Below are 13,416 nucleotides of genomic sequence, written 5' to 3' on the forward strand. Positions count from 1 at the left end.
GCCTTCTCTCCTGCATGGCCCCTTCTGGTCCATAGGAAACACTCATTTATTATTGACCTTTCAAACATATCGCAAGTTAGAAAAAATAGTTTAGTAATAGAATAATGAGGCCCCATAAGATAGCTCCAACAATTATCAATATTTCTCTGTTCTTTTTCATGATTCCCCAATCCAACCCCACTAAATTTCTGTTGATGTTTCTGGAGTATTTAAAGGACATAATTTCTCCCATAAGTACTTCAATATCTACTCCCACTGTTACATGGCTTCATCTATCTTTCGCCTACCCTTTCCCCACACATATCTATACACACATTCCATCAAAACTGCTCTAGTAAGGTAGCACAAATACCTCCCAAATGATAAATCCAATAATCACTTCAGTCCATTTCTTCTGGAGCTCCCGGCTGCATGTCTTTCTCAACCACTCCATTCTTATTGGGTAGCTTCTTTTATCAAACAACTTTCCTGCTTCTCTTCCAACTACTCTTTCCATTCTTCTTGGCTGCTTATGTAGGCTCTCTTTTTCTCTCTGCCTTCTCAAATATCTGTGATCCTATATACACAGATAAGCAAAGGCCTAGGTCTCCAGACTCCGACTGGGAATGCCAAGTCTTGGTATCTGGATCACTCAAGGAACACAGGGCACTTTCCTCTCTCTAGCCTAGGGCCCTGGGGTGTTAATGTAACTACCAGCTGAATTCACAGCCAGGAAAACTGTCCAAACCTATTGTTGATTCAAAAAGACATGTGTCTGTTTCTGTGTGTGTGTGTGAGTGAGAGAGAGAGAGAGAGAGAGAATGAGAAACGGGGTGGGGGTGGGGTGGGGTGGGGAGAACTGAATATCAGGCTGTGGGAGAAGCTCCACTAAAAGAGGAGGGCTGAGAAATGGGTTTTCCATGTGTGCTGATGAATTGTAAAATCTGAAATTCCGTGTGCTACCTTGCTTACCATGAGTTCCCCTGTTCCCCACCCAGATAGCTCCCTGATCAACTGAACCAGCCTCACCCCACCTGGTCCTCAACCTATAGGTTTCATCTCTCTGCCCAGCCTGAGATATTCTTCAAACTACACCCTCCAACAGGAATCAAGGGTCACCTCACTCTCTTGTCATTACAAAGCCTGCCCACAGCCCACAGCACTCTGCTTCCAAGAGCAACTTTCATGTGGCCCTGCATAGCATGTTGTGTCCTCCTCCTCACAGGCTGTATCTGTGACTAATAAACTGCTGCCCATCTCATCTGACTATGTCAGATGTTGTGTGTTTGGCCATCTCATACTATTTACAGCAGGGATCCCCTCTTCAGTAACAGGATAAATACAAAGTGGTCAGATCAACTGGATCCTGCTGCTGGTTGGGAAGAGAGTGGTTAATAAAGACATCAAGGAATCTCAGACACTTGACCCTCTTGTTCCTCACTGCACATTGCCACCCCACAACTCAACCCTACCCCACCCAAGGCCATCAGCTCCCAGGGTTTTAGCTATTGCTATATGGACTGATAACTCTTAAGACCAGATTTCTTTCCTGAGTTACAGGCCAACTGTGCTTCCTATCATCTAAAGACACTACCATTTAGATGTGCCTTAGATTCTTCAAACTCAACACTCTATCTTTTCATCTCTGTATTACCAGCACCTAACACAATGCCAGGCACTTTCAATTCAATTTTTATTAAATATATGTAGCAGTCAGTCAAGCCTCCATAACTCTGCTTTGCTCCCTCCTGCTTCTTACTGCTGTGTATCTCTAATTCAGAGGTGTTCAAACACAACTTTCTGGCCCCAGCCACAGAGATTCGAATTCAGTAGATCAAGGTGGAACCCATGAATTTGTATTTCTAACAAGCTAATAAGTGACAGCAATGCTGCTGCTCAGAGGATCACACTTTGATAATCAATGTCCCAGCTCATACAAGAGTGTAGCCAATGATGACTAATACTTTGGATTACTTATCTGCATGATTATTCTCTCTTATAGCAAGTCCTTTTGGCTCTCTGGTATCTGTTTTACCCTGAATTCTGACACCTGTAGTTGCCTTCCTCCCTGCCTGCCTGCCAACTTTCTCATTTCTACCGGCTTCAACCTTGCTATAATCTTTGAACTTTCCTACTCCTCCCTCCTTGCCTAGACCAAAGGCCCTAAACTGCCGTCTGCTCAGTCCTGACTTTGAGCTTAATATTTGCAGAGGCTGGAGTCCAAAGAAATGTCAATATTGTATAATGCCAAATTTATCAAAGACCAAAATATCAGGTTTTGTTTAAGGTATGAGATATGATCAAATCTTGTCTAACAATGAATCTAAAGAGAAAGGTGGTATTTTATGGACTCAACTGCTAACCGCACTTGGGCAAAATCATTCCAGAAACCACAGAACTAATCAATAAAACTGTGGATTGTGGGTTGCTTTTGTAACAGACTTCCATATTAATAGAAGCATGAAAGGAGAGGAAAGAGCATGAATTTTGGTACTAGAGACATCCTGGTTCTAATCTTAATTTCTGCTGGCTATGGGACATCATACTGCTCTGAACCTCAGTCTCACTGCCTGTAAAATGGGGCTAATATATCTCCCATACAGGGCTTTTGAGAAGATGGAATAAGGAAATGGTTGTAACCACCTAGCACAGTGCCTGGCCTATATTAGGATCAACCAAAATAAATCCAATTTCTTTTCCTCCATGTACATTTTTAATTTAATACCCAATAGTACTTTCCCACCCTGCAAGGGAGGCTTTTTTCTCAAAGAACCGCATTCAAGGAAAACAAACAAAAATGGCTAAGTTAGTGTTGCTTAGATTCAAAGAAATTGGCAGATGCTCCCTCAGGTCAGAAGACTGCAGCTGAATGGGATCCTCAAACAGAAGCATTTTGTAAGTTAAACACAGACGAGAGGAAAACTAACTATGTTTTAACTTTTTACTGCTGATAACATGATACACTTACCCTTGTACAATACTTTGCCTTTGCTTCTATTAAAAGGATGGTTACTCTGCAACATTATCTAAGCAAACACTTGAGAATTTTGGAATAAGCCCCAGTTGACACACCAGCTGTTTGGCCTTAACAGTCTTTCCTCAGTAGGAAGTCTTAAGTAGTTATAGTAAAGAATTTTAAGAAGAAGAGTATAAACTAATTTAGTAATTCAGTTTCATGCAGGTACAACTTATTTAATAGGATTTTTCCTATTTTACCCTGAATCATTATCAATGCCCCATTGCTGGAAACAAAAATAGTAATTACCCAATATTTGAAATTCAGCTATTTTTTTTTTTGTTGTTGTTCACACACACACACTGTATTTTATTTTTACAAGAGATAAATAGACTGACACCAAGCATTGTACATGGATGACCACAACAAAAGCAACAATGATTGCAATTACCAAACATGAAACACACTCATACTATGTCATAATATTGACATTCAGTCCAGTAATCCTCCACTGTAACAGCTCCTTTACTTTGCAGTGAAAATTGATTTGTATATTCTTTGCCTCTGAGTCCTTGTGGGATTTTTTTTTTTAAATTCAGACAGAAAGTCACAAAAATTATACTCATCCTCATCAGTTCACTCAGTCCCATGTAATTAATTGTTTTTTTTCATCTTGATCTTTTGTTAGCACTTTTATGAGTTCATCAGTTTTTCATCAGAGTTCTGAAAATGCTTATTCATTCAGTTCAGCAGTACAGTCAGTTACCAGAAACCTGTACTTGTCAGAGTCTTTTCCATGAATTTCTTGAAGGTGAAACCCTTTTATAGGAACATATTTGCAAAATCATCAGAGTACACCCAGAACTGTCTGTAAATGACAAAAGACTTAAAAATGACCACGGTAAAAGATTTGATGAAAGTTCATAATAATGCAGTTGACAAGAAAATTAGTTATTTCTGAGATATACATTTTAAAGTAATAACTAGGATTATTACTTATAACATTATACCAGAACATATAAGATTTTTAGAAATTTCATGTAATGTCTGAAACATTTATATTAATATATTTCCATACATATTTCCATACAAATACAAATATAAGATTTTTAGAAATTTCATGTAATGTCTGAAACATTTATATTAACATATTTCCATACAAATAACCCAATGAAAGTTTAGTATTAGTTGTTTTGTTTGCTTTTTTATACTGCAGGTTCTTATTAGGCATCAATTTTATACACATCAGTGTGTACATGTCACTCCCAATCGCCCAATTCAGCACACCACCATCCCCACATCACCGCAGTTTTCCCCCCTTGGTGTCCATATGTCCATTCTCTACATCTGTGTCTCAACTTCTGCCCTGCAAACCGGTTCATCTGTACCATTTTTCTAGGTTCCACATACATGCATTAATATATGATATTTGTTTTTCTCTTTCTGACTTACTTCACTCTGTATGACAGTCTCTAGATCCATCCACGTCTCAACAAATGACACAATTTCGTTCCTTTTTATGGCTGAGTAATATTCCATTGTATATATGTACCACAATTCTTTATCCATTCGTCTGTTGATGGGCATTTAGGTTGCTTCCATGACCTGGCTATTGTAAATAGTGCTGCAATGAACATTCGGGTGCATGTGTCTTTTTGAATTACGGTTTTCTCTGGGTATATGCCCAGTAGTGGGATTGCTGGGTCATATGGTAATTGTATTTTTAGTTTTTTAAGGAACCTCCATATTGTTCTCCATAGTGGCTGTATCAATTTACATTCCCACCAACAGTGCAAGAGGGTTCCCTTTTCTCCACACCCTCTCCAGCATTTGTTGTTTGTAGATTTTCTGATGATGCCCATTCTAACAGGAGTGAGGTGATACCTCATTGTAGTTTTGATTTGCATTTCTCTAATAATTAGTGATGTTGAGCATCTTTTCATGTGCTTTGTGGCCGTCTGTATGTCTTCTTTGGAGAAATGTCTATTTAGGTCTTCTGCCCATTTTTGGATTGGGGTGTTTGTTTCTTTGATATTGAGCTGAATGAGCTGTTTATATATTTTGGAGATTAATCCTTTGTCCGTTGATTCATTTGCAAATATTTTCTCCCATTCTGAGGGTTGTCTTTTCGTCTTGTTTATGGTTTCCTTTGCTGTGCAAAAGCTTTGAAGTTTCATTAGGTCCCACTTGTTTATTTTTGTTTTTATTTCCATTACTCTAGGAGGTGGATCAAAAAAGATCTTGCTCTGATTTATGTCAAAGAGTGTTCTTCCTATGTTTTCCTCTAAGAGTTTTATAGTGTCCAGTCTTATATTTAGGTCTCTAATCCATGTTGAGTTTATTTTTGTGTATGGTGTTAGGGAGTATTCTAATTTCATTCTTTTACATGTAGCTGTCCAGTTTTCCCAGCACCACTTATTGAAGAGACTGTCTTTTCTCCATTGTATATCTTTGCCTCCTTTGTCATAGATTAGTTGACCATAGGTGCGTGGGTTAATCTCTGGGCTTTCTATCTTGTTCCATTGATCTATGTTTCTGTTTTTGTGCCAGTACCATATTGTCTTGATTACTGTAGCTTTGTAGTATAGTCTGAAGTCAGGGAGTCTGATTCCTCCAGCTCCATTTTTTTGCCTCAAGACTGCTTTGGCTATTCGGGGTCTTTTGTGTCTCCATACAAATGTTAAGATGATTTGTTCTAGCTCCGTAAAAAATGCCATTGGTAATTTGATAGGGATTGCATTGAATCTGTAGATTGCTTTGGGTAGTATACTCATTTTCACAATGTTGATTCTTCCAATCCAAGAACATGGTATATCTCTCCATCTGTTGGTATCATCTTTAATTTCTTTCATCAGTGTCTTATAGTTTTCTGCATACAGGTCTTTTGTCTCCCTAGGTAGGTTTATTCCTAGGTATTTTATTCTTTTTGTTGCAATGGTAAATGGGAGTGCTTCCATAATTTCTCTTTCAGATTTTTCATCATTAGTGTATAGGAATGCAAGAGATTTCTGTGCATTAATTTTGTATCCTGCAACTTTACCATATTCATTAATTAGCTCTAGCAGTTTTCTGGTGGCAGCTTTAGGATTCTCTATGTATAGTATCATGTCATCCGCTAACAGTGACAGTTTTACTTCCTCTTTTCCAATTTGTATTCCTTTTATTTCTTTTTCTTCTCTGATTGCCGTGGCTAGGACTTCCAGAACTATGTTGAATAATAGTGGTGAGAGTGGACATCCTTGTCTCGTTCCTGATCTTAGAGGAAATGCTTTCAGTTTTTCACCATTGAGAATGATGTTTGCTGTGGGTTTGTCATATATGGCCTTTATTATGTTGAGGTAGGTTCCCTCTATGCCCACTTTCTGGAGAGTTTTTATCAGAAGTGGGTGTTGAATTTTGTCAAAAGCTTTTGCTGCATCTATTGAGATGATCATATGGTTTTTATTCTTCAATTTGTTAATATGGTGTATCACATTGATTGATTTGCGTATATTGAAGAATCCTTGCATCCCTGGGATAAATCCCACTTGATCGTGGTGTATGATCCTTTTAATGTGTTGTTGGATTCTGTTTGCTAGTATTTTGTTGAGGATTTTTGCATCTATATTCATCAGTGATATTGGTCTGTAATTTTCTTTTTTTGTAGTGTCTTTGTCTGGTTTTGGTATCAGGGTGATGGTGGCCTCATAGAATGAGTTTGGGAGTGTTCCTTCCTCTGCAATTTTTTGGAAGAGTTTGAGAAGGATGGGTGTTAGCTCTTCTCTAAATGTTTGATAGAATTCACCTGTGAAGCCATCTGGTCCTGGACTTTTGTTTGTTGGAAGATTTTTAATCACGGTTTCAATTTCATTACTTGTGATTGGTCTGTTCATATTTTCTGTTTCTTCCTGATTCAGTCTTGGAAGGTTATACCTTTCTAAGAATTTGTCCATTTCTTCCAGGTTGTCCATTTTATTGGCATAAAGTTGCTTATAGTAGTCTCTTAGGATGTTTTGTATTTCTGCGGTGTCTGTTGTAACTTCTCCTTTTTCATTTCTGATTTTATTGATTTGAGTCCTCTCCCTCTTTTTCTTGATGAGTCTGGCTAATGGCTTATCAATTTTGTTTATCTTCTCAAAGAACCAACTTTTAGTTTTATTGATCTTTGCTATTGTTTTCTTTGTTTCTATTTCATTTATTTCTGCTCTGATCTTTATGATTGCTTTCCTTCTGCTAACTTTGGGTTTTGTTTGTTCTTCTTTCTCTAGTTTCTTTAGGTGTAAGGTTAGATTGTTTACTTGAGATTTTTCTTGTTTCTTTAGGTAGGCTTGTATAGCTATAAACTTCCCTCTTAGAACCGCTTTTGCTGCATCCCATAGGTTTTGGGTCGTCGTGTTTTCATTGTCATTTGTCTCTAGGTATTTTTTGATTTCCTCTTTGATTTCTTCAGTGATCTCTTGGTTATTTAGTAACGTATTGTTTAGCCTCCATGTGTTTGTCTTTTTTACGTTTTTTTCCCTGTAATTCATTTCTAATCTCATAGCGTTGTGGTCAGAAAAGATGCTTGGTATGATTTCAATTTTCTTAAATTTACTGAGGCTTGATTTGTGACCCAAGATGTGATCTATCCTGGAGAATGTTCCGTGCGCACTTGAGAAGAACGTGTAATCTGCTGTTTTTGGATGGAATGTCCTATATATATCAATTAAATCTATCTGGTCTATTGTGTCATTTAAAGCTTCTGTTTCCTTATTTATTTTCATTTTTGATGATCTGTCCATTGGTGTAAGTGAAGTGTTAAAGTCCCCCACTATTATTGTGTTACTGTCGATTTCCTCTTTTATAGCTGTTAGCAGTTGCCTTATGTATTGAGGTGCTCCTATGTTGGGTGCATATATATTTATAATTGTTATATCTTCTTCTTGGATTGATCCCTGGATCATTATGTAGTGTCCTTCCTTGTCTCTTGTAACATTCTTTATTTTAAAGTCTATTTTATCTGATATGAGTATAGCTACTCCAGCTTTCTTTTGATTTCCATTTGCATGGAATATCTTTTTCCATCCTCTCACTTTCAGTCTGTATGTGTCCCTAGGTCTAAAGTGGGTCTCTTGTAGACAGCATATATATGGGTCTTGTTTTTGTATCCATTCAGCCAGTCTATGTCTTTTGGTTGGGGCGTTTAATCCATTCACGTTTAAGGTAATTATCGATATGTATGTTCCTATGACCATTTTCTTAATTGTTTTGGGTTTGTTTTTGTAGGTCCTTTTCTTCTCTTGTGTTTCCCACTTAGAGAAGTTCCTTTAGCATTTGTTGTAGAGCTGGTTTGGTGGTGCAGAATTCTCTTAGCTTTTGCTTGTCTGTAAAGCTTTTGATTTCTCCATCAAATCTAAATGTGATCCTTGCCGGGTAGAGTAATCTTGGTTGTAGGTTCTTCCCTTTCATCACATTAAGTATATCATGCCACTCTCTTCTGGCTTGCAGAGTTTCTGCTGAGAAATCAGCTGTTAACCTTATGGGAGTTCCCTTGTATGTTATTTGTCGTTTTTCCCTTGCTGCTTTCAATAATTTTTCTTTGTCTTTAATTTTTGCCACTTTGATTACTATGTGTCTCGGCGTGTTTCTCTTTGGGTTTATTCTGTATGGGACTCTCTGCGCTTCCTGGACTTGGGTGGCTATTTCCTTTCCCATGTTAGGGAAGTTTTCAACTATAATCTCTTCAAATATTTTCTCTGGTCCTTTCTCTCTCTCTTCTCCTTCTGGGACCCCTATAATGCGAATTTTGTTGTGTTTAATGTTGTCCCAGAGGTCTCTTAGGCTGCCTTCATTTCTTTTCATTCTTTTTTCTTTAGTCTGTTCCGCAGCAGTGAATTCCACCATTCTGTCTTCCAGGTCACTTATCCGTTCTTCTGCCTCAGTTATTCTGCTATTGATTCCTTCTAGTGTAGTTTTCATTTCAGTTATTGTATTGGTCATCTCTGTCTGTTTGTTCTTTAATTCTTCTAGGTCTTTGTTAATCATTTCTTGCATCTTCTCAATCTTTGCCTCCATTCTTATTCCGAGGTCCTGGATCATCTTCACTATCATTATTCTGAATTCTTTTTCTGGAAGGTTGCCTATCTCCACTTCATTTAGTTGTTTTTCTGGGGTTTTTTCTTGTTCCTTCATCTGGTACGTAGCCCTCTGCCTTTTCATCTTCTCTATCTTTCTGTAACTGTGGTTTTTGGTCCACAGGCTGCAGGATTGTAGTTTTTCTTGCTTCTGTTGTCTGCCCTCTGGTGGTTGAGGCTATCTAAGAGGCTTGATGGGAGGCTCTGGTGGTGGGTAGAGCTGACTGTTGCTGTGGCGGTCAGAGCTCAGTAAAACCTTAATCCACTTGACTGTTGATGGGTGGGGCTGGGTTCCCTCCCTGTTGCTGTGGCGTCAGAGCTCAGTAAAACCTTAATCCACTTGACTGTTGATGGGTGGGGCTGGGTTCCCTCCCTGTTGGTTGTTTTGCCTGAGGCAACCCAACACTGGAGCCTACCCGTGCTCTTTTGTGGGGTTAATGGCAGACTCTGGGAGGGCTCACGCCAAGGAGAACTTCCCAGAACCTCGGCTGCCAGTGTCCTTATCCCCACGGTGAAACAGAGCCACCACTCGCCTCTGCAGGAGACCCCTCAACACCAGCAGGTAGGTCTGGTTCAGTCTCCCCCAGGGTCACTGCTCCTTCCCCTGGGTCCCAATGCACACATTACTTTGTGTGTGCCCTCCAAGAGTGAGGTCTCTGTTTCCCCCAGTCCTGTCAAAGTCCTGCAATCAATTCCCACTAGGCTTCAAAGTCTGATTCTCTAGGAATTCCTCCTCCCGTAGCTGGACCCCCAGGTTGGGGGTCAGCCTGACGTGGGGCTCAGAACCTTCACTCCAGTGGGTGGACTTCTGTGGTATAAGTGTTCGCCAGTCTGTGAGTCACCCACCCAGCAGTTATGGGATTTGATTTTACTCTGATTGCGCCCCTCCTACCGTCTCACTGTGGCTTCTCCTCTGTCCTTGGACGTGGGGTATCCTCCTTGGTGAAGTCCAGGGTCTTCCTGTCAATGATTGTCCAGCAGCCAGTTTTGATTCTGGTGCTCTCGCAAGAGGGAGTGAGAGCACGTCCTTCTACTCCGCCATCTTGGTTAATCGAAATTCAGCTATTTGAGCAAGTCATCTCACCCACAACATGGACTTCCCCTTCAGTAAAAGTCATATTTTTGAGGAATGCTAAGCTTGCGAAGAGAAACAATCTACTCCCTTCATCTCTTGGAAACCAAAAGTGAACATTTCCCACAAAATTTTCTGGGAGCCAGCCAGAGAAGGAGACTGACATTTGATTGCTTGGCTCTACTACAGGCCCTGCCTTGGTACTACTAAGCCTGGGAAGGCACACTTGGGAAAGAATGTAGGATGGTCACAATCACAGCTGGAAACTTTAAGACTGCTCTCTCAGTATTTGACAGTGCAAGTAGACCAAAAAAATCCCTAAGGATATAGAAGACTTTGACAACGCTATTAACCAAATTGACCTAATTGACATTTACAGAAACTCCACCCAACAACGGCAGAATATATATTGTTTGCACAGCATATTAATTCATTAAGAAGAAAATACAAAGGGATTAAAATCATACTAAGTATGTTCTCTGACCACATTGGAATTAAATTAGAAAACAGTAAGAGAGAGATATCTGGAGAATCCTCAAATATCTGGAAATTAATTATACACTTTTAAATAACTATGGGGCAAATAAGAAATCACAATGGAAATTAGAAAATATTTTATTTGAATGAAAATAAAAACACAATATATCAAAGTTAGTGGGACACAGCCCAAGTGATGCTTTAGAGGGAAATTTACATTAAATATTTATTGAAGAAAAGTCTCAAATGAATGTTCTAAGCCTCCACTTTGTAAACTAGCAAAACAACAGCAAATTAAATCCAAGCGAAGCAGAAGAGAAGATAAAACAAAGGAGAGAAATCAGTGAAATAGAAAAAAAGAAAGAAAGAAAAAATCAAAGAAACTAAAAACTGGTTCTTTGAATAGCTCAGTAAAACTGATAAACCTGTCACCAGACTAATCATGAAAAAAAAGATTAAAATTATTGATATTGGGAGTGAAAGAAGGGACATCACTATACATCCTATAGGATAAGAGAATACTGTGAACATCTCTTTGCCAATACATTCAATAGCTTGGATGAAATGGGCACATTTCTTAAAATAATTACCAAAGCTCACTCAAGAAAAACAGATAAAAAGCCATATACCTATTAAAGAAATTGTATTCATAGTCAAAAAACATTGCTACAAAACAAATAAACAAACAAAAAAACCTCCAGGCCCAGATGGCTTCACTGGTAAATTCTACCAAACAATTAAGGAAGAAACTATACTGATGTTATACAAACTCTTCCAGAAAACAGAAGAGGAGGTAACACTAATCACCTCATTTTATAATGGCAGCACTACCTCCAATAGCAAAACCAGACAAAGACATAACAAGAAAAGAAAATATACCAACAAGTATCTGCCCTGAACTTCAATTCAAAAATCTTTAACAAAATATTGGTAAATTGAAATCAGTAATATACAAAAAGATAATGCATCACAAAGTGGAGTTTATCCTAGGCATGAAATGTTGGTTCCACATTGAAAAATCAATCATTGTAACTTACCATATGATAGAATAAAAAAGAAAATCATATCATAATCTCAATAGATACATAAAAGCATTTGCAAAATTCAACATACATTCAGGATCAAAAACTCTCAGCAACCTAGAAATAGAAGGGAACTTCCTCAACCTGATAAAAAAGTATCTACACAAGGCTTCCCTGGTGGCGCAGTGGTTGAGAATCTGCCTGCTAATGCAGGGGACACGGGTTCGAGCCCTGGTCTGGGAAGAGCCCACATGCCGTGGAGCAACTAGGCCCATGAGCCACAACTACTGAGCCTGCGCGTCTGGAGCCTGTGCTCCGCAACAAGAGAGGACACGATAGTGAGAGGCCTGCGCACCGCAATGAAGAGTGGCCCCCACGTGCCACAACTAGAGAAAGCCCTCTCACAGAAACGAAGACCCAACATAGCCTAAAATAAATAAATAAATAAAAAAGCAGAAGGAAAAAAAAAAGTATCAACACAAAACATAGACTTAACCTCATCTTTCATTCTGAAAGACTTAATGCTTTCCCTCTAAGATCGGGAATGACATCAGAAAGGCTGTCTGTTCTGATCACCTCTATTTAACATTGTGCTGGAGATACTAACCAGTGCAATAACACACACACACACACACGCACACACACACACACACAAATAAGAGGTTCAAGATGGCAGAGTAGAAGGATGTGCTCTCACTCCCTCTTGCAACAGCACCGGAATCACAACTAACTGCTAAACAAACATCGACAGGAAGACACTGGAACTCACCAAAAAAGATAATGCACATCCAAAGACAAAGTAGAAGTTGCAATAAGACGGTAGGAGGGGCACAATCACAATAAAATCAAATCCCATAACCGCTGGGTGGATGACTCACAAATTGGAGAACAATTATACCACAGAGGTCAACCCACTGGAGTGAAGGTTCTGAGCCCCACGTCAGGCTTTCCAACCTAGGCGTTCGGCAATGGGAGGAGGAATTCCCAGACAATCAGACTTTGAAGGCTAGCAGGATTTGATTGCAGGACTTTGACAAGACTGGGGGAAACAGAGACTCCACTCTTGGAGGGCACACACAAAGTAGTGTGCGCATAAGGACCCAAAGAAGGAGCAGTGACCCCATAGGAGACTGAACAAGACCTACCTGCTAGTGTTGGAGGGTCTCCTGAAGAGGTGGGGGGCGGCTGTGGCTCACCACAGGGACAAGGACACTGGCAGCAGAAGTTCTGGCAAGTACTCATTGGCGTGTGCCCTCCCAGAGTCCACCATTAGCCCCACCAAAGAGCTGGGTAGGCTCCAGTGCTGGGTTACCTCAGGCCAAACAACCAACAGGGAGGGAACCCAGCCCCACCCATCAGCAGACAAGCAGATTAAAGTTTTACTGAGCTCAGGCCACCAAAACAACACCAAGCTCTACACACCACCAGTCCCTCCCATCAGGAACCTTGCACAAGCCTCATAGATAGCCTCATCCACCAGAGGGCAGACAGCAGAAGCAAGAAGAACTACAATTCTGCAGCCTGTGCAACAAAAACCATATTCACAGAAAGAGAGACAAAATGAAAAGGCAGAGGACTATGTACCAGATGAAGGAACAAGATAAAACCCCCTAAAAACAACTAAACGAAGTGGAGATAGGCACCTTTCCAGAAAAAGAATTCAGAATAATGATAGTGAAGATGATTCAGGACCTCAGAAAAAGAATGGAGGCAAAGATCGAGAAGATGCAAGAAATGTTTAACAAACACCTAGAAGAATTAAAGAACAAACAAACAGAGATGAACAATACAATAGCCAAAATGAAAAATATACTAGAA

General features: G+C 39.5%; 1 long non-coding RNA gene across 1 annotated transcript in view; it reads right to left on the bottom strand.

The window, feature by feature from the left end:
• Nucleotides 1-11,870: 11,870 nt before the first annotated feature.
• LOC309664993 overlaps nucleotides 11,871-13,416 on the bottom strand; it is a 92,194-nt gene continuing 90,648 nt past the window's right edge. Inside the window, exon 3 of the long non-coding RNA XR_014266129.1 lies at nucleotides 11,871-11,885. This is a non-coding gene — a long non-coding RNA (uncharacterized lncRNA). The remainder of the gene's footprint in view (nucleotides 11,886-13,416) is intronic.

This window comes from Balaenoptera physalus, assembly GCF_965194825.1.
Source record: "Balaenoptera physalus genome assembly, chromosome: 7".
NCBI lineage: Eukaryota > Metazoa > Chordata > Mammalia > Artiodactyla > Balaenopteridae > Balaenoptera > Balaenoptera physalus.